This window comes from Carlito syrichta, unplaced genomic scaffold, assembly GCF_000164805.1.
Source record: "Carlito syrichta isolate Samal-C Ts95f unplaced genomic scaffold, Tarsius_syrichta-2.0.1 Scaffold305755, whole genome shotgun sequence".
In the NCBI taxonomy this organism is placed as follows: domain Eukaryota; kingdom Metazoa; phylum Chordata; class Mammalia; order Primates; family Tarsiidae; genus Carlito; species Carlito syrichta.
This window is the reverse complement of record NW_007249851.1, coordinates 970637-989214: the sequence shown is the minus strand read 5'-3', so window position 1 is coordinate 989214 and position 18578 is coordinate 970637. Positions and strand designations below refer to the sequence as shown.

General features: G+C 38.6%; 1 protein-coding gene across 1 annotated transcript in view; it reads right to left on the bottom strand.

Moving 5' to 3' along the window:
* The window catches only part of USP49 (ubiquitin specific peptidase 49), an 87584-nt gene that overhangs the window by 48597 nt on the left and 20409 nt on the right, over window positions 1-18578 (bottom strand). The window contains exon 3 of the mRNA XM_021714756.1: window positions 6459-6532. The gene's annotated coding sequence lies outside the window, so the exon portion shown is untranslated. The remainder of the gene's footprint in view (window positions 1-6458; window positions 6533-18578) is intronic.

The window sequence follows — 18578 nt, the reverse complement described above, 5'->3', positions numbered from 1 at the left end:
TTGGGAGGCTGAGGCAGGATTGCCTGAGCCCAGGAGGTTGAGGCTGTAGTGAGCCATGATTGTGCCAATGCCCTTCAGTCTGGGTAACAGAGTAAGATCTCAACTCAAAAAAATAATAAAAATAAATTTGTTATTTAACCTTTTATGAATTTGTTTCCATATTCATTAAAATGGAGTATAATTATCTATATACTTCACAGAGTTGGTATGATGATTACATGAAATAATTTATGTGATGATGCCTAAAATATAAAAGGGTGCTTAAAAAATAGGTGAATAACTTTAATGTAAATGATTTTTCTAAACCTCAATAGAATTTGAAGGAATTTTTAAATTACAGAAAAGACCAAGTGTCTAACACAATTCCTGGTATGTTGCATATACTTGATACTCTATATTAAACCCTGGGTTTACAATAAAACAAGGCAGAATGAATACACTTTTACTCCTCTCCCTCTTAAAAACCAGTAAAAATCACAATAAAGAGTTTAAAAGGGGCATACATTCATTAGAATAGACAGAAGATGACACAATAAGTAGATGAGAGGTTTCATGAAAATTTTGGCAGCCTGAAAGTAAATGCAGGCAAGTAAACTGTAACAGTTTAGAGCACGCTAAAACTTACATTCTACCTACACTAAGATGCAATAAACAAGAAACAAATTGGTTAGCACTTCAGGACCTGGAAAGGTTCAGAAGTAGGAGCTCCATGTACCTCTGAAGGTAGAGGCAAAGAGTAGAACAAAAACAAAAAGCAAAAGCAAGAGTTTGGTTGAATGCCCTCATAAAGACCCTCAAATTCCCTCTCCTCAGCCCTGAAGAGCAGTCAATTGACTATCTCTCCCTCACTTTGGCAGAAGACTGGGGTTTTCTTTGACACTTAAACATTGCGGTCTTTGGTATGCTAGGTGCAACTAAGAATGGGTGCCAGGCAGGTAGCAAGGTTAAATGGACAACAGTTATTTAGTTTTTCTGATTAAAAAGATCCTTTCAAACATTCGGTGAGGAGAAGGACAAAATGTCACCCAATTTTTTTTGTTGTTTTTTTCTTTTTTTTGAGTTAGAATCTCACTCTGTCACCGAGGCTAGAGTGCAGTGAGTGGCATGCTCACAGTCACTGCAGCCTTGAACTGCTGGGTTCAGGTGATCCTTTCACCTCAGCCTTCCAAGTAGTTGGAACTACAGGCATGTGCTACCATACCTGGCTAATTTTTTGATTTATTGTAGAGATGAGGTTTCACTAAGTTGCCCAGGCTGGTTTCAAAGCCATGAGTTCGGGCAATCCTCTCACCTTGGCCTCTCAAAGTGCTGGGATTATAGGTGTGAGCCACCGCGCTGGCCCAATTTTTTTTTTTTTTTTTTGAGTTGGAGTCCGGCCCAATTTTTAAAAACAGTTCCTACTACAGTGTATTTTAAAATTAAAACAATCTTTAGAGAAAGCGTTGAGTAATTCACATTTTGAATGTCAGTTTCTTTTTCCATTAATATTCTAATGTCATTCCCAATTGTCCGCACTTAAAAACAGTTTAAAAAGTAGTAAGTGATAAGGCAGATACCTAGCCAGTGAGCAAGGAGTCTGATAGCTGTATTAGTTAACCTTCAAGTTAGTATTAAGGGACTCAATCTAATGAGCCAAGTAATCTCTTTTTGTATAAAAGTTTATTAAACAAACTAAGGGGTCTTGGGAGCAATTCAAAGAAAATCTCATGCATGTATTTTATTCAAATAATAAAAAACAATTAGAATAAATTGAATATACATTGATACTTCATTTTCTTTAAAGCTAAATTTCTTGACAAAACTGCACTATTTCCGAAAGCAAAACAAGATACATCAACCACAACAAGAATGACTGGAATAGCCTATCTTTATTGCTATATTAGGGTTCCATATAAGGTTTGAAAACTAAAACATTTGGAGCCTTTTTTTAATAATCAGCATTCACAGGCCAGGCATGGTGGCTCATGCCTGGTTATTTCACACTGGGAGACAAAGATGGGAGGATCGCATGAGGCCAGGAATTCAAGACATGACTGGTCAACATAGAAGATACTGTCTCTTAAAAAAAAAAATCACAAGATGTTAAGCCATGCTGTCCTCAGCACTAAGTCACTGAGACACATCAGTCACTATTGAAGATCCACAGGGGTTATCAACTTTGAGATTTCCCTAGGACAAAGGACTCAAAGGCCAGAATGGAAGCTAGCATGCATGCTCCATGACAGCAGAGACGTTTTGCTTTTACTCGCACTGCAGGTATTCAGTTAATACCTGAGAACAAAAATCTGACCTTTTTCTTTTATCCAGATTCCTAACTAAGAGGCTTGGGGAGTCATGCCTTATAAGAACTGGCAAAACATCTTAACTTCATCTACATATCAACAAACCTACAACCTTTCCACCCTTTTGTCTTAGCAAAACATCCTACCTCCTGATAAGGACTACACATTACCAGTCAAAAAATCTTTAAACCCACCTATGACCTGCAAGCCCACCTTGGAAATGTCCCTCCTCCCCTGGCCAAACCAATAAGAATCTCACATGCACTGATTTACGGTTTTGTAACATTTGCCACCCTAAAACTATACGTAACCAAGATGTCATATGGCCACAAGTTCTCAGAATGAGGATGGGTGTACCCAGGTTAAGTCCTCAAGTTTGGCCCAAGAATAAGCCATCTAATATATGCTACAGAGTTTGGCATATTTTCGTCAACACACTGTAAAATGTCTTAAAAGGTCTTTTCCAAAGTTGGGAGCAACCTATAAGAAGAGTATTCTGGGCCGGGCTCAGTGGCTCAGTCTGTAATCCCAGCACTTTGGGAGGCCGAGGTGAGTGGATTGCCTGAGCCCACGGGTTCGAGACCCGCCTGGGCAACTTGGCGAGACCTCATCTCTACAATAAATCAAAACTTAGCCAGGCATGGTAGCGAGCGCACTTGTAGTTCCAGCTACTTGGAAGGCTGAAGCGGAAGGATCGCTGGAGCCCAGCAGGTCAAGCTGCAGTGGCCGCTCCCGGCCTGGGTGACAGAGTGAGATTCCAAAAAGAATATTCTGATAATTTGCGACATATCAGTGGGAGAGAGCACCATGACTTTCTAGCCTACACTGGGGTCACTGCAATGTTCTGATAGAAACACACCACATTGCTTATCATAGCAATCTAGTGAGAAGAGTGGCCTTATTTTAAGCTTTTGCAAATCTTTTCAATGTCTGGAAGGCAAACAGCTATATTCTATCTGCTTCTGCATTCACTCAATTGCACATTATGTATCAAAACTTAGCCGGGCGTGGTAGCGCACGCACCTGTAGTTCCAGCTACTTGGAAGGCTATGGCGGAAGGATTGCCAGAGCCCAGCAGGTAGAGGCTGCGGTGGCCAGGAGCGGCCACTGCACTTCAGTCTGGGTGACAGAGTGAGTCTCCAACTCAAAAAAAAAAAAAGAAAAAGAAAAAGAAAATAACGTTGTAATATTATTATGAAAATAGTTTTCTACTTCATCAGCCCTTGAAAGGATCTTGGAGGACCCTAGGACACCCTTTAAGACATTGTTTTTAAAAATATGTACACTAAGAGCTGTAACTTTGATTAACATTCAGAAGAAATTCTCAAGCAAGGGAAGGGGGTAAAAACAGATGGAGAGAAAAGAGAGAAAAACATCACTGACTACAGGCAACCACACTTACAGGAAGGCCAGGACCTTTTATCAGCGTACTTGTTACTTTAAACGTCACTTACTCTTTGTATTTCACCATATTTCAACAGGAAATGAATTGCTATTTGAAGAAAAGAAAAGCTAATGCTTCTCTCTGACAAGACAGACCCCAGGACAAAAATCATGTACTATAATTCCTTCCAGTTTCTATATAAATGTTGACTGCTAATGTAATTTACTTTTTAGGCTGTCACTTACAAGTGACGTTCTAATTATAAGACCTGTAAGTTACCTTTCTCCTGGTTTTTCTTCTCTTGCACAACTTTCTGCTGACTGTCATTCAAATATTATTTAACAGGACAAAAGAGCAATTTCCAATTATCAATCAGTTCCAAACTGCTGCACAGTTCAATCTTTCTGTCTGCATCTTTCTATGAATAGCAGTTAAATGGTAATCTACAAATCAACTCTAGTCCCTTCTAAACGTGTTGTTCTTTAGCTAGTTCAGATGATTTTTTTATCTACTACAAACAATTTGTAGCTGTAAGGAAGCAATACAAGCACTGTCAAGAAAATAATTATTTATGACTAATCATCTCACATCATCATTTTCTCCATACTTAAGAAGATAACCTGATTTCAAATTTTTCGTCCCACAGGCAAGTAAATACAAATTAGGTATGGTGACTTTTTCAGGAGATAATTGACTTATTTAAATTTACACCCACTTTATTAAGTGTATTAACTAGGAGATCTCGTTAACAGTACTCCCTCGGTCAATAGTGTAAGCTAAGGTTTAAACCCTGAAACTGCCACTTGCAATCTGACTTTGGGTAAATTACTTAATCTGTACCTCACTTTTCTCAGCATTAAGGTGAAGATAACAGGATTAAATGAGATAATGAATAAATGAGGAAAGCACTTAAAACATTGCCTGACACACAATGAATACTTAGTAAATGTTAACTTCTGTTTTTATGTTTTATTCTTCTAAAATTGCCTCGGTATAGTCACAGCAGGTAGAATACTCCAAAATAATAAAATCTAATCTAATCCAGAATAATTCAAGAGGGAAATACAAAACAGAGATTATTGTCTCTAAGTGTCCTTCCTTCTTCTTTTTTTGCAGTCCTCCACTACCACAAATTATGCAGTCGAGTTTCTCACATCTGGGGAAATCGCAGGGGTCAGCACATCCAGAGTGCAATGGATAAGCCTTGCCCTGGGAAAACCACCTTTGTGATCATGGTATCTCCCCTGCCAGGTAAGTATGTCCTTCCTTCTTAAAGTAGGTAATTGTCTGCATTGCTTAAAAGTGATAAGCCATGAAAAAGGTATCAAAGACATTTTCAAAACTACTATGGTTTCTAGCCAAGTGCGGTGCTCATGCCTGTAGTCCCACCTACTCGAGAGGCTGAGGCAGGAAGATAGCTGAAGCCCAGGAGTTCAAGGCCAGCCTGGGAAAGAGAGAAAGACTACCCTCCCCCCACCATCTCTTAAGCAAAGAATGACTATGATTCTGTGTAACAAGATAAAAATGAAATTCAAGAACACTTGTCCTTCAAAATAGACTAACAGAATCTTAACAGAATATCTGACATAGCTATCTAGAAAACAAGAGAATTGTGCATTATGCTTTGACAAGACACTTTTGCAGGCAAGGTGAAACTATGATAGCCTAAAGATGGGTGTTTATTCATACATACTTGTAGGTATCATATACACTTAAGATAGGCAGTAAGGAGTAAAGGTGTATATAGTCTTACACATAGTCTAGCAGCACTCAGAGAGAAATGAAGCCAAAAAGAAAATTTTCATGAAAAAAAAATTAAAAAGCCATTGCCACTAGGGTTAACCTAATCTAAGATGCTTTAACTATTGTAGTACATCAAAGAAAAATTCATATATGGATGGTTGGTACATAAAAATGCTACCTTGGATACATATGACAATTATAGCCAATTATTTACTGAATACTCACTATGCCCCAGGCATCACTTCAAGTTCTTATACAGATTAACTAATTAATCCTCATCATCACTATGAGATAGCATTTTATTGTTCTCATCTTATAGCCAAGGAATGGAAGCACAGGGAGATTAGCTTACCCAAATGTCAAGTTAATAGTGACTGGTTAAAACCAGTTTGACTCCAACTCCATGTTTTTACTCAAAGACAAAGAAGACTGCACAAATATATACTATACACTATATATTCTGGAAGGGGGCTGAGATTCTGGTAGAGGATTTTGGTTATCTATAATGCTTGAATTACTGACTGTAAGAATGTATGTACTTATGTAATCAAACTTTTTTACATCTCATAAATTCAGTCAAACCTTTTATTGCGCTCTCTATGGAATTCTATTTGATTATCAACTGACACACATATGTACTTGCTCATGGGGAAAAGCATCCCCCTGGTAACACTAACATCACAGCAGTTGACAGTAGTTGGGGGGAAAAAAGAGTGGATAATTACTTTTGACAGATCATGACAGATATGGTCTCTGTTCAACTATCAATACATTTCAAGCCCTACCCTAGACTTGTTTTAGTATGGCTACTGCTCTCTAGGTCCTATTTTATCTTCAAATGTGGCTTAAGTTAATTGATGGTGCTGAAAAATTCACAAGGTTATAAAAGTAGGTAATGAAAGTTCAAAATAGAGATAAGGCAAAGATATTGATTAATCACTTACCCTAATAGTATGCCAGCCTCAGCCACCCATTACAGAGTGGTCATACATAATACTATCATGCATAGCTTTCATTAATAATGGTTTATTACAGTGTTTATTTCTTACCCATTAAACAAGTATTTTCCATCTTCTTCCATATTACTCCTCAGTCATTGGTCAGGTTTCCCTTTCTCTATCACCTATGAGGGAGAAACAATCTGTAAGGGTTGGCTAATACATGGCAAGAAAAAACAATTGAATAAATTTTATTTACAAATTCAAAAAAGGATCAGTCTGTTACAATGCAGTAAGCTCCTTACAAATACTTAAAACTGATAGAAGTTGAAAAAAATTGATTTCTTTTAAGTTAAGAGCAACTGAAGATTAATCCATAATCAACTGAAGTTGATCCATAAATGAAAGTATTAAAAGTTTACTTCCTGAAAAAATGCACTTCTGCCTTTGTTTTAGGTTTTAAAGATTATACACTATTGTTGCATATAACCTGAAAATGTCAGAAAAAAATTTCATGGTAACAAAAATATCCAAAGTCAGGTATCAAAGGCTAAAATTATATTTACATAAGTGAAATATATATATAATAATGAAAGACAGCATGAGATCTCTCTTTTGTGTTAAGTAAGTTCATGACCTTCATGTAAGTGACATGCTTCTTTAAAAGCAGTATATATTCTATACTCAAAAACGTACTAGTCAATGATATCTAGAGTTTATGATCTGGACAAGTTACATGTATAATCATTTTTTAGGTTTCTGACACTATCAGGAAGCAGAAAGCAATAAAGCTTGAGTTGGTATGCTCAGTAGCCATGTAACAGGATGAAAATTTCTCTATTCTATCATTCTAACAGCTAACACAAGAATTCCTCCTGGAAGAAACTTTCTTTGTGAAAATATGTTCCCATAATATGGGCCCCCATCTCTCATGTCCAGTCCCCTTGGAGTGGGTGGTTCCCTGTAGAATGGCTGTCAAATTCCCAGAATGGTTGTCAAGAAAGGGAAACTGCTCTGCATTAGACAAGGGGAAGAATTTGTTGTTTTATCGCTGAAAGGAATGAAGAGAAGAATGATGAGGAGAGGGAAAGGAAGAGAAGAAAAGAAGAGTTAGCATAATGGAGCAAAGCTGGGATTAGATAGGGGTGAAGCTCTGGGGTCAAGGGAGTTCTGAAAACATTCTAAGAATGGGGATGCCTTACTGGAGAAGCTGGCTCACCCCACCTCTATTTTGCTCCTTTTCTTCAGTTAGGTATACAAAATCTGCAAATGCCTTGCATGAATAGGACCTTTCTGAAAATCAGAGATGGCGCCAAGTTTCACATCTGGGTGCACTATGGTGCAAATCAGTGGTACAAGGCAAGAAAGTAGGGCCCAGGAGGCAGAAACAGCTGCAAGATAATGAAACCCAGCAAATACACAAATATTTTTAGGGAGAGCTTACAATTTCCAGTTTCTAGGTTGGGGGGTCTGAGGCAACCTTATCCATGAAAAGCTAAGCTGACACTGTATGGATGGAGTTTCACATCCGTAAAATATCCCTCTTTCCTATCCAAATTGACCCTATTTTCAATATAAGAACAACACAAAATTTAAACTTACCTTAATTACATTTAAACCCAAGTTATTTTAATTAATTATGGGTGTCTCCCAAAAGTTTACTATAAAAATCAGTTTTATACTAAGTAGCACCTAGGATATGTAACCACATGGAGTTTAGGCTTAAAGTCCTAGGAAAGTTATAGATGTCAAGAGTAATGATTTCAATAATTATGACAGTGATTGTGAAAACTAAAGAATTATAAGCTCTCCGCGCAACTCTGGAAACTATTAATAAGACTCCACACATCAGGCAAAGGGGGCATGGTGGCTCATGTCTATAATAATTCCAGCACTTTGGGAGGCAAAGGGGGGAAGATTGCCAGGAGTTCAAGACCAGCCTAGGAAACGTAGCAGGACCTCATCTCTACAAAAAAATAAAAAACTAGTCAGGCATAGCAACATGTGCCTGTAGTGCCAGATACACAGGCGACTGAAGGGGAAAGATTGCCTGAGCCTGAGAGGTCGAGGCTGCAGTGAGCCATGACCACATCACTGCACTTTAGCCTGGGCAGTAGAGTAAGACTCCGATTAAAAAAAAAAAGGTCGGGCATGGTGGCTCACACCTGTAATTCCAGCACTTTGGGAGGTGGAGGCGAGAGGAGTGCCTGAGCCCACGGGTTTGAGACCAGTATGGGCAACATGGCAAGACCTCAACTCTACAATAAATTAAAAAATTAGCTGGCCATTTCCAGCTACTTGGAAGGCTGAGGCAGAAGGATTACCTGAACCCAACAGGTCAAGGCTGTAGTAGCCATGAGCATGCCACTACACTCCAACTTGGGTGACAGTGTGGCTCCAACTCAAAAAAAAAAAAAGGGACTCCATACATCAAACATTTTCCATCTAGGTCCTACTTATATCATTTAAATTACTGCACTTCTGAAAGGGAGGGAAGTGGAATTACAGATATATAAAACAAACCCCTACAGTAGGAACAAACTAAAAATGTGGACAACATCCCCTTAATGGTCATCCACCTCTATAGGAAATGAAGCCTGCAATGTCAGGAAAACATATTCCAAGTTTACCTATTAGTGAAACACACTGAACTCTGAGGTTGTCTCGTGTCATGCAAGACAAGAATACAAGATATGGAGTAACAGAAACCCTGCATCATCATGATGTTCACTTATTAGTACAAGACCTTACTTAACTTATCTGAGCCTGTTTTCTAATTTACTTCATAGCACTGATATAAGATTAAATGAGAATGCAGGCAAAATACTAGAGGACTGCCTCGCACATAGCTGATGATCAACAAAGGTTTTATTTCCCGCTGTTATCTTTCTACCTTTAATTTAAAGCAATTTTCAAGACGTGGAAAAAAAAATCCATTCTTGAAACCTGTCCCAATCTGTAAACTCACATAGCAAAATCTTACCCAACTTACTCTCATTCTGCCAAATAGTAACAATAATGATGATGATGGCTGTTAACACTGATTAGGCTTTTAATGTGTGCTAGACATTAATCTAAGTGTTTTTACATATATGAAGTCGTTCAATACTCACAACAGCTACGAGGTAGATATTTTCATTCCCATTTTACAGATGAGGAAACTGTGGTACAAGTAAGTTTCACAGCTAATAAGTGGTAAGGTAAGAGTCAAACCCAAGTTTCTGCTCTTAAGAAATACTAGCACTGGTCAGGCACAGTGGTTCACACCTATAATCACAGCAATTTTGGGAGGCCGAGGTGACAGGATTGCCTGAGCCCATGGGTTAGAAACCAGCCTGGGCAACTTGGCAAGACATTATCTCTAGAATAAATCAAGAAAAATTAGCCGGGCATGATGGCGCATGCCTGTAGTTCCAGCTACTTAGAAGGCTGAGGCAAAAGGATCACCTGAGCCCAGGTCGAGGCTGCAGTGACCATGAGCATGCCACTGCACTCCAGCCTGGGTGACAGAGTGAGACTCCAACTCAAAACAAACAAAAAGAATTACTAACACCAAGAACTAACTTCAAGGTGACAGCAGCAATGCCTTTTCTTTGAGCGCTAATATTAATGTAGTCAAGTGGGAAGTGCTCAGTTTACCAAGAATAGATCTGCTATCATAAAAACAGAAATAAATACATATAATCTATATATATGTTAAAACATAGCTTATATATTTAAAATATGTATATTTAAAATATATTTTTAAAAAATTATTAAAATATAAAATATATTTAAATTTTTATATTTCAAAATATTTAACATATATTTCATAATTTTTTTTTTTTTTTTTTTTGAGTTGGAGTCTCACTCTGTCGCCCAGACTGCAGTGCAGTGGCCGCTCCTCGACCTGCTGGGCTCCGGCGATCCTTCCGCCTCAGCCTTCCAAGTAGCTGGAATTACAGGCATGCGCTACCACACCCGGCTGATTTTTTTTATTTATTGTAGAGATGAGGTCTCACTGCCCAGGCGGGTCTCCAACCCGCGGGCTCAGGCAATCCACTCACCTCAGCCTCCCAAAGGCGCAGGATTAAAGGCTGAGCCACCGAGCCCGGCTCATAATTTATTTTTAAAGTTGATCAAGAGAATATTAATAAATTTAAATCAGTAAATAAATTCAACCAAGATTACACTTTTTTCAGCAAGCTCAGTCATGTGGTACATTTCAAAATACAAATATTCATTATCCTATGTTGTATCTTGTCTGTAACTGCCTTCTCCTGTAAGCTCCTAAAGGACAGAAATAGGACCTTATAGTACTTATTGTGAACATATTTGATTTCTAAACAAGTGCCTAGTCTTTACTAGGTGTTCAACGAATACTAAGGAAAGAATGAAAAGGCTGGATATTCAACACAGACAAAAACTTCAAATCCATCTATTATTTCCCTTTTCATTCCAAGGCACTAACATACTAGGTTTATTTCCTACCACCCATCCACTCCATAATTTTACTATCAGTCAGTCCTTGCTAATATAAACGTTTTCCTTTATCCAGTTACATTTTTGGCCTATCTTAATTCATAAGCTCACACAGCAAAATATCTTATGACAAAAAGTCCCAAGCATACAATGAGAAGATTCATGTATGAGTAAGAGCAAAACATATCTAGGAAGCTACATCTAATGCTGTCTGTCTGTTTGAGAGTGAAAACATATCCTCATTGTCAGTGTCAATGAACCAGTGGCTCAAAACCTTAGTCAGATTCTTTCTTTGCATTTGGGTAAAAAATCTATGAGAATAGCCTACTTTTAAGTCAATGTCATAAATGATTTTTTAAATCATAAGTGATCATCTAAAGAAAGTTAAAACAGGCCAAAAGCTGTTTGTGAGGAAACTCACAACTAAATAAAGGAAAATTTTACATGTATCCACAGCTAAATAAATAAATCTTACATAAAGTGTGAAGGAGATCACAATCAGCAATTGCAATTAAATCTTTCAAGGTTGCTAAATTAGGAAGCCCAAGATAGACTAGTGGGAAGATAACTAAACTAGGTATCAGGAAGCCTGGGTTTCAGTCCACACTCTGCCACTGTTGAGAATTAAATCTCCAGTACCACCAAAATTTAAAATTCTAAAATGCTGAACATATCACCAAGAATAAATAATAAGAAAAATAAAACATTTTACATTTCAGTGCACAACATGGACAACATGAACAAAAGGCTCAAGATCTGCTGACTTTACTATTCTAAGATTCAAAATTATTAGTTTGCCATGAGTTTTATCTATTCACAGCTCTTAACAATGGTTTAAGCTCAAATTCAGGGCCTTTGTACAGAAACTGCAAAACAAATTTTTTTTTTTAGTTGGGGTCTCACTCTGTAACCCAGGCTGGAGTGCAGTGGCGCGATCACAGCTCACTGTAGCCTCGATCTCCTGGACTCTCAGGCAATCCTTTCACTTCAGCTTCCTGAGTAGCTGGGACTACAGGTGTGTGCCACCACACTCAGTTAATTTTTTGTTGTTTTTGTAGAGATGAGGTCTATGCTGCTTAGGCTGGTCTCGAGCTCCTGGGCTCAAGTGATCCTCCCTCCTCAGCCTCCCAGAGTGCTAGGATTATAGGAGTAAGCCACTGTGCTTGGTTGTGCAGATTTATGAATTCCTGCAAAACACAAAGAGTACTAGGATTACATTTACACACTCTATGGTTCAGAATAATCCAAGTAGTAATACTGCTGTCTGGCTTGCCAAATAAAATGACTTCTTATAAGTTATTTATTGAAATGTTTCTTCACTATTAAACAGAAATGCAGTCTATAGGTTTATAAGCTGTGTTATATAATATACAATATACATGGCACTAGACCAGGAGTTTCCTGGGGGCAGGAATTGTTTCTCATTCATTACTGTGTCTTGTTGACATAGTATGGTACATGGCACAAATAACCAATTTATATATACAGCTGGCTAACCCATTTTTAAAATTTAAGATTATCTTAAGCCAGGCACGGTGGCTCATGCCTGTAATCACAGCACGTTGGGAGGCGGAGGCAAGAGGATTGCCTGAGCCGAAGGGTTCGAGACCAGCCTGGAAAACTTGGTGAGATTTCATCTCTACAATAAATTTTTAAAAATTAGCTGGGCATGGTGGTACATGCCTAAAGTTCCAGCTACTTGGAAGGTTGACGTGAAAGGATCGCCTGAGTTCAGCAGGTTGAGGCTTTAGTGGCCGGGAGCATGCCACTGCACTCTAGTCTGGGCAACCGAGTGAGACTCCAACTCCAAAAAAAACAAAATTACCTTAAATTTTACTTCTCAGGCAGTATGCTAATACTTATAAAGATAACTTTCTCTCTCTCTCGCTTTTAAGAGACAAGCTCTTGCTATGCTGCCCAGGCTAACCCTGAACTCCCAGGTTCAAGCAATCTTCCTGCCTCAGTCTTTCAAGTAGTTAGGATTACAGATACACACCACCAAGCTCTGCTCTAAAGCACCAATTTTCAATTAAAAGCCTCAGGTAAGAGCCAGGCACTGTTGCTCACACCTGTAATCCCAGCACTTTGGGAGAATGAGGTGGGAGGATCACTTGAACCCAGGATTTGGAGACTAGCCTAGGCAACATAGCAAGAGCTTGTCACTACAAAAAAATTTTAAAATAGCCAGGTGTGGTAGTGCACACCTGTAATTCCAGCTACTCAATAGGGAGAGGCAGAAGGATCACCTGAGCCCATAAGTTCAAGGCTGTGGTGAGCTGTGATCTTGCCACTGTACTCCAACCTGGGTGACAGAGACCCAGACTGAAAAAGAAAAAAAAAGAAAAAAAGCCAACTTCATTAATATTTACCACTGCAAGCTGTAATGTTATCATCTCTCTACACATGCATTTTTGTATTAGAATAAAACATTTCATATATATATTTTGAGTTGGAGTCTTACTCTGTGGCCCAGGCTGGAGCGCAGTAGCATACTCACAGCCACAAACTTGATCTGCTGGGCTCAGGTGATCCTTTCACCTCAGCCCTCTAAGTAGCTGGAACCACAGGTATGTGCCACCACACCCAATTAATTTTTTTTTTTAATTGTAGAGACAAAAATCTCACCAAGTTTCCCAGGCTGGTCTCGAACCCATGAACTCAGGCAATCCTCTTGCCTTGGTCTCCCAAAGTGCTGGGATTATAGGCGTGAGCCACCGCACCCAGTCTCATATTGTTTTAACCTTATTAAATAAGAACAATCTGGAATCGATACAATAATATATGCAATCCAGCATCTCAGACTGACAGATGGTTGAGTATCACATTAGAAATTTTCTTCCTAAATGCCTGTATGGTGGTTAGGATCAAGAAGCCTTTAGGAATTCACCTGCCCTGGTGACTGTAGTCCATATCTAATATGATACTAGAAGGCTCTGTTAATTTATAAGGGGCATAAAAGCATGAAAGATTGGAAAAGCCTTAGATTTAATATCAAAAGGTTTGAGTTTTAAGGCCCAGTATGGCCTTGGACAATTCACTGATGCCTTGGGACTCCCTACTTCCTCACTTGTAAATGGATATAACATCAGCTCTATCCCTTCCATATGTGCTGTAAAGGTCAAATAAGAAAATATGTGTAAGTGCATTATAAACTGGAAAGACCTGTACATGTGTTAGCTATTCTTTCCTTGCCACCAAAGACAACAAGACTTTAGATCATTATTTTAGCAAAAAGAGATGCTGATATTCAAACATTCCAGGGGTTCTGGGGCAGGCTAGATAAAAGAGCCTGATCATTCAGGGAGAATGCAAGAATCCTAAAATGTATTTGGTATATAGATCTTCATGGTCTTAAGTGAAAGCTTAAAAAGCTCAATAAGAACTAAAGGACATAAGATCTTAGCCAGATTAGGAATTTTTTTGTCACCAAAAATGACATGACCTAAGAGTAATGGCATAATAAGCTTGCATTGGCCCTGATCATTCAAAAATATATGCAAATGAAAGCAATCCAAATCCCATTCAGTCTGTAAAGCAGCAGTATCAGCCACAAAAATCACCTTCTATGTAGCATATACCAGAATTGCTATTTCATCACTCTGCTTAAATCTAATCCTGCTTTTTATATGCCCCACAGATAAGACATTAAAATCATTTTAAAAACATTAATTCTACCATTACCAAGCACTTCTTGTAAGTACTATACAACAATTTTGTCAGTAAAGTAGCAATTTTAAGAAGGACATTTATGAACATTTATTATAAAACTCCTGGATACCATGCTATGTAAGGTGTTTTCACATTCATTTGGTCAGTTAATTCTCACACTGAGGTGAGTGTCAACAGCATTTTACAGATGAAGACTGGAGGGCCAGATTGGTTAGGAAATGACTACCCCAAGATCGCAAAGCAAGGAAACAACAGCAACATAACTGCTTTGAATTGGTGCAATTCTACTAACCCTACATGAGTGGCAAGGAACTTAAGGTTTATTTCAGTAGTTTTGTGCCTGTTGTAAAACTTAGTTGGCAGTTAGCCTTGTTTGAGAAGTTACTCACCTATGAATCTACACTCCTTTAACAAAAAGTTTCTAACTTAAAAAAAATTGTTTTGGGTTGAAGTCTTACTCCATAGTTCAGGTTAGCGTGCAGTGGCACAATCACAGTTCACCGCAGCCTTGACCTCCTATACTCAGGCGGTCCTTCCACCTCAGCCACCTAAGTAGCTGAGACTACAGGCATGCCCAGCTAATACTTTAATTTTTTGTAGTGATGAGATCTCGCTATGTTGCCTAGGCTACTCTTAAACTCCTGATCTCATGCAATCCTCTTGCCTCAGCCAAAGTGCTGGTATTATAGGCGTGAGCCACTATGCCTGGCTTAACTTTAAAATTTAAATATAAAAACTTGTCACTATAGCTTTTTGATTTCATGGAAAGCATCGCAAAACAAAACTTTAACTCATGAAATAGAATCAATAACTATCTTATTAAAAAGCTTCCTCTTGGAGATCAAAAATAAAAAATAAGTGTCAAAAATTACATATGTCTTACAAAACATGAAAATATTTTAAACAAGAATTTTTAAATACTATCTAAAAAATACTCCCTATAGTCACAGCTCTTATTCTAAAATTAAAATAAGTTAACTTTAACCTAAATATCACTATTCATTACAGTAAAAACATAAAAGTTAGTTTTCCCCTGAAAAATTTCCATTTAAACAAAAAAAGGCCGGGTGTGGTGGCTCATGCCTATAATCCCAGTATTTTGAGAGGCCGAGGTGAGAGGACTGCCTAAACCCACGGGTTCGAGACCAGCCTGTACAACTTGGTGAGACCTCATCTCAACAATAAATCAAAAAATTAGCTAGGCATGGTGGCACATGCCTGTAGTTCCAGCTACTTGGAAGGTTGAGGTGGAAGGAACACCTGAGCCCAGCAAGTCAAGGCTGCAGTGGCCATGAACGTGCCACTGCACTCCAGCCTGGATGACAGAGTGAGACTCTAACTCAAAACACAAAACAAAGCACTATTGATAAAGATTTTAGAAGGGCTCTGAAATGGATCATACTAAAGATATAATAAGGTTTAGACAAATTGATAGACTATCTATGCCAGGCAATGAGAAGTTAAGAGTTTAGGCCAGCACAGTGGCTCACGCCTGTAATCCCAGCACTTTGGGAGGCAGAGGCAAGAGGACTGCCTGAGCCCAGGGACTGAAAATCAGCCTTGGCAACATTGCAAGACCTTACCTCTACAATAAATAAAAAAATTTGGTGGGTGTGGTGGCATGCGCCTGTGGTTCCAGCTACTTGGGAGGCTGAGGCGGAAGCTGATCAAGGCTGCAGTAGCCATAAGCCTGGGTAAGAGAGTGAGATTCCAACTAGGAAAAAAAAAAAAAAAGAGTATTTGGATAAAATATACAACCTGTAGAGTTTTCCAACTAAATGTTTCTAGCAGAAACAATGTAGGGATTGATGGCTACATTGTTATTTGGTTAGAACATTAAAGATACAAAATAAAATAAATGCAGATCTTAAAAAAATCAAATGATATGTGAAATCATAAAACAATGTCTTAATTAGGTGTAGTGATTAAGAAATCAGATTTAGGAGCCAGACTGAGCCCAAATTCCTAGCTGTATAAATGTTCCTTGCCTGTTTCCTCACCTCTCAAACACTTGTTGCGGAGTTATATATAAAGAATCAATGGCATGGGTAAGTGCTCACTGAATGTCACTTTTTTTTTAGTATTATCTTGTGTAAAGAATGAAATATATATATGAAAAGACTGAAGGCCTTTTATTATTGGGTTATTTTGCTTTCAAGTTTAGGATTTAAAACATAATAGGCCAGGCACAGTGGCTTATGCCAGTAATCCCAGCACTTTGGGAGGCCAAGGTGAGAGGATTACCTGAACCCAGGAGTTCGCGACCAGCCTGGGCAACATGGCAAGACTTCGTGTCAACAATAAATAAAAAAATTAGCTGGGTATGGTGGTGCATGCCTGTAGTTCCAGCTACTTGGAAGGATCTCCTAAGCCCAGCAAGTAGAGGCCGCAGTGGCTATGATCATGCCACTGCACTCCATTCTGGGGTGACAGAATGAGACTCCGACTCATAATAAATAAATAATAAATAAATAAATAATAAAGAGAAGCAAAATCCTAATGTTCTTGATAATAGGACAGTAGTTATCTGGAGTGGGGCATAGGGAGGATCACAAGGATTTTCACATATATAAAATGGTTATTCCAGCTTTTGTTTTACTAGTCTTTAAAATATACATGTTTTAAAGACAAGTTCACATTTCATATTTCACACACAAAAAAAATTTTGAAAGTATAATAATGAGAAACACTGTTTAACCTTAGAAGAGAGGGAGAAAAAAACAATGCTTTATCATTCTCTATATTTTCTTTTTTTTTTTTGAGTTGGAGTCTCACTCTGTCGCCCAGACTGGAGTGCAGTGGCCGCTCCCGGTCACCGCAGCCTCGACCTGCTGGGCTCCGGCGATCCTTCCGCCTCAGATTTCCAGTAGCTGGAACTACAGGCGTGCACTACCACGCCCAGCTAATTTTTTAATTTATTGTAGAGTTGAGGTCTCGCCAAGTTGCCCAGGTGAGTCTTGAACCGCGGGCTCAGGCAATCCACTCACCTCAGCCTCCCAAAGGCGCGGGATTACAGGCTGAGCCACCGAGCCCGACTCATTCTACATATTTTCATTTACTTCATATTATATCTTCAACATTTTAGGTCAGTCAAGGAAAAATTTCCATTACAGTAGTTGTCAATCAAAACTAAGAGATATTAATTTTCTTTGTGGGTTGGCTGTTATAAAAGATGTGTCATTGATTCACTGGGAATACCTTTTTATGGCCATGAAATCCAGATATGTTAAGGAATCTCAGAGGGCTTCTCCAACACACTGGCTCTCCAGATAAGGGAACAGACTCCTTAGTTTCCAAAAAACAGGTTTTCTCCTCATTGCTCCCAGCTGTCATTACTAATCACCAATGTGACACAGAGGAAAGGGCAGGACCCATTCTTCAATTGTCTCATAAGGATGACCATGACTAGAGAGAAAAAGGTGAATTTATAACCGCCCATTAAGTGGTTATAAATTAACCCCGATATGTTAACCACCCCAATAAGTACACCAAAAGATGTACTTATGACACCTACAAAGGAGTCTAGTGCATCAAGGCAGGCACTCCATATAGAGGTGTATGAAGGAAGGCTTCTGTCTCCCAAAAGCTTTACGTATAAATAAAAAAGGCAAAAGAATTCTATATTGACACTAAAGAAATTCAGTGGAGTTCTGGGACAAACTGCATAAAGTATAAAATGTAAGCAGAAAGGAGAAATAAAACCAAAGATGTATATAACATGGGGTAAAATGGAGGAAGGGGTTCTGAAAAAAAGAAATTGAGAATTGAGTTCTGGAAAACTGGTAAAAAAAAAACATTATTGGAATTTTTCCAGAGAAACCTGTTGATATTTTTTATACCTGCTTCCCTTTTCCACAATATTTCAAAGTGTTAAAAAGTATACTAATTTGGCCAGGTGCGGTGGTTCACACCTGTAATTCCAGCACTTTGGGAGGCAGAGGCAAGAGGATTGCCTGAGTCCAGGGGTTCAAGGCCAGCCTGGGCAACTTGGTAAGACCTCATCTCTTCAATAAATCAAAAAATTAACCAGGCATGGAGGCACATCTGTGATTCCAGCTACTTGGAAGGCTGAGGCAGAAGGATCGCCTGAGCCCAGCAGGT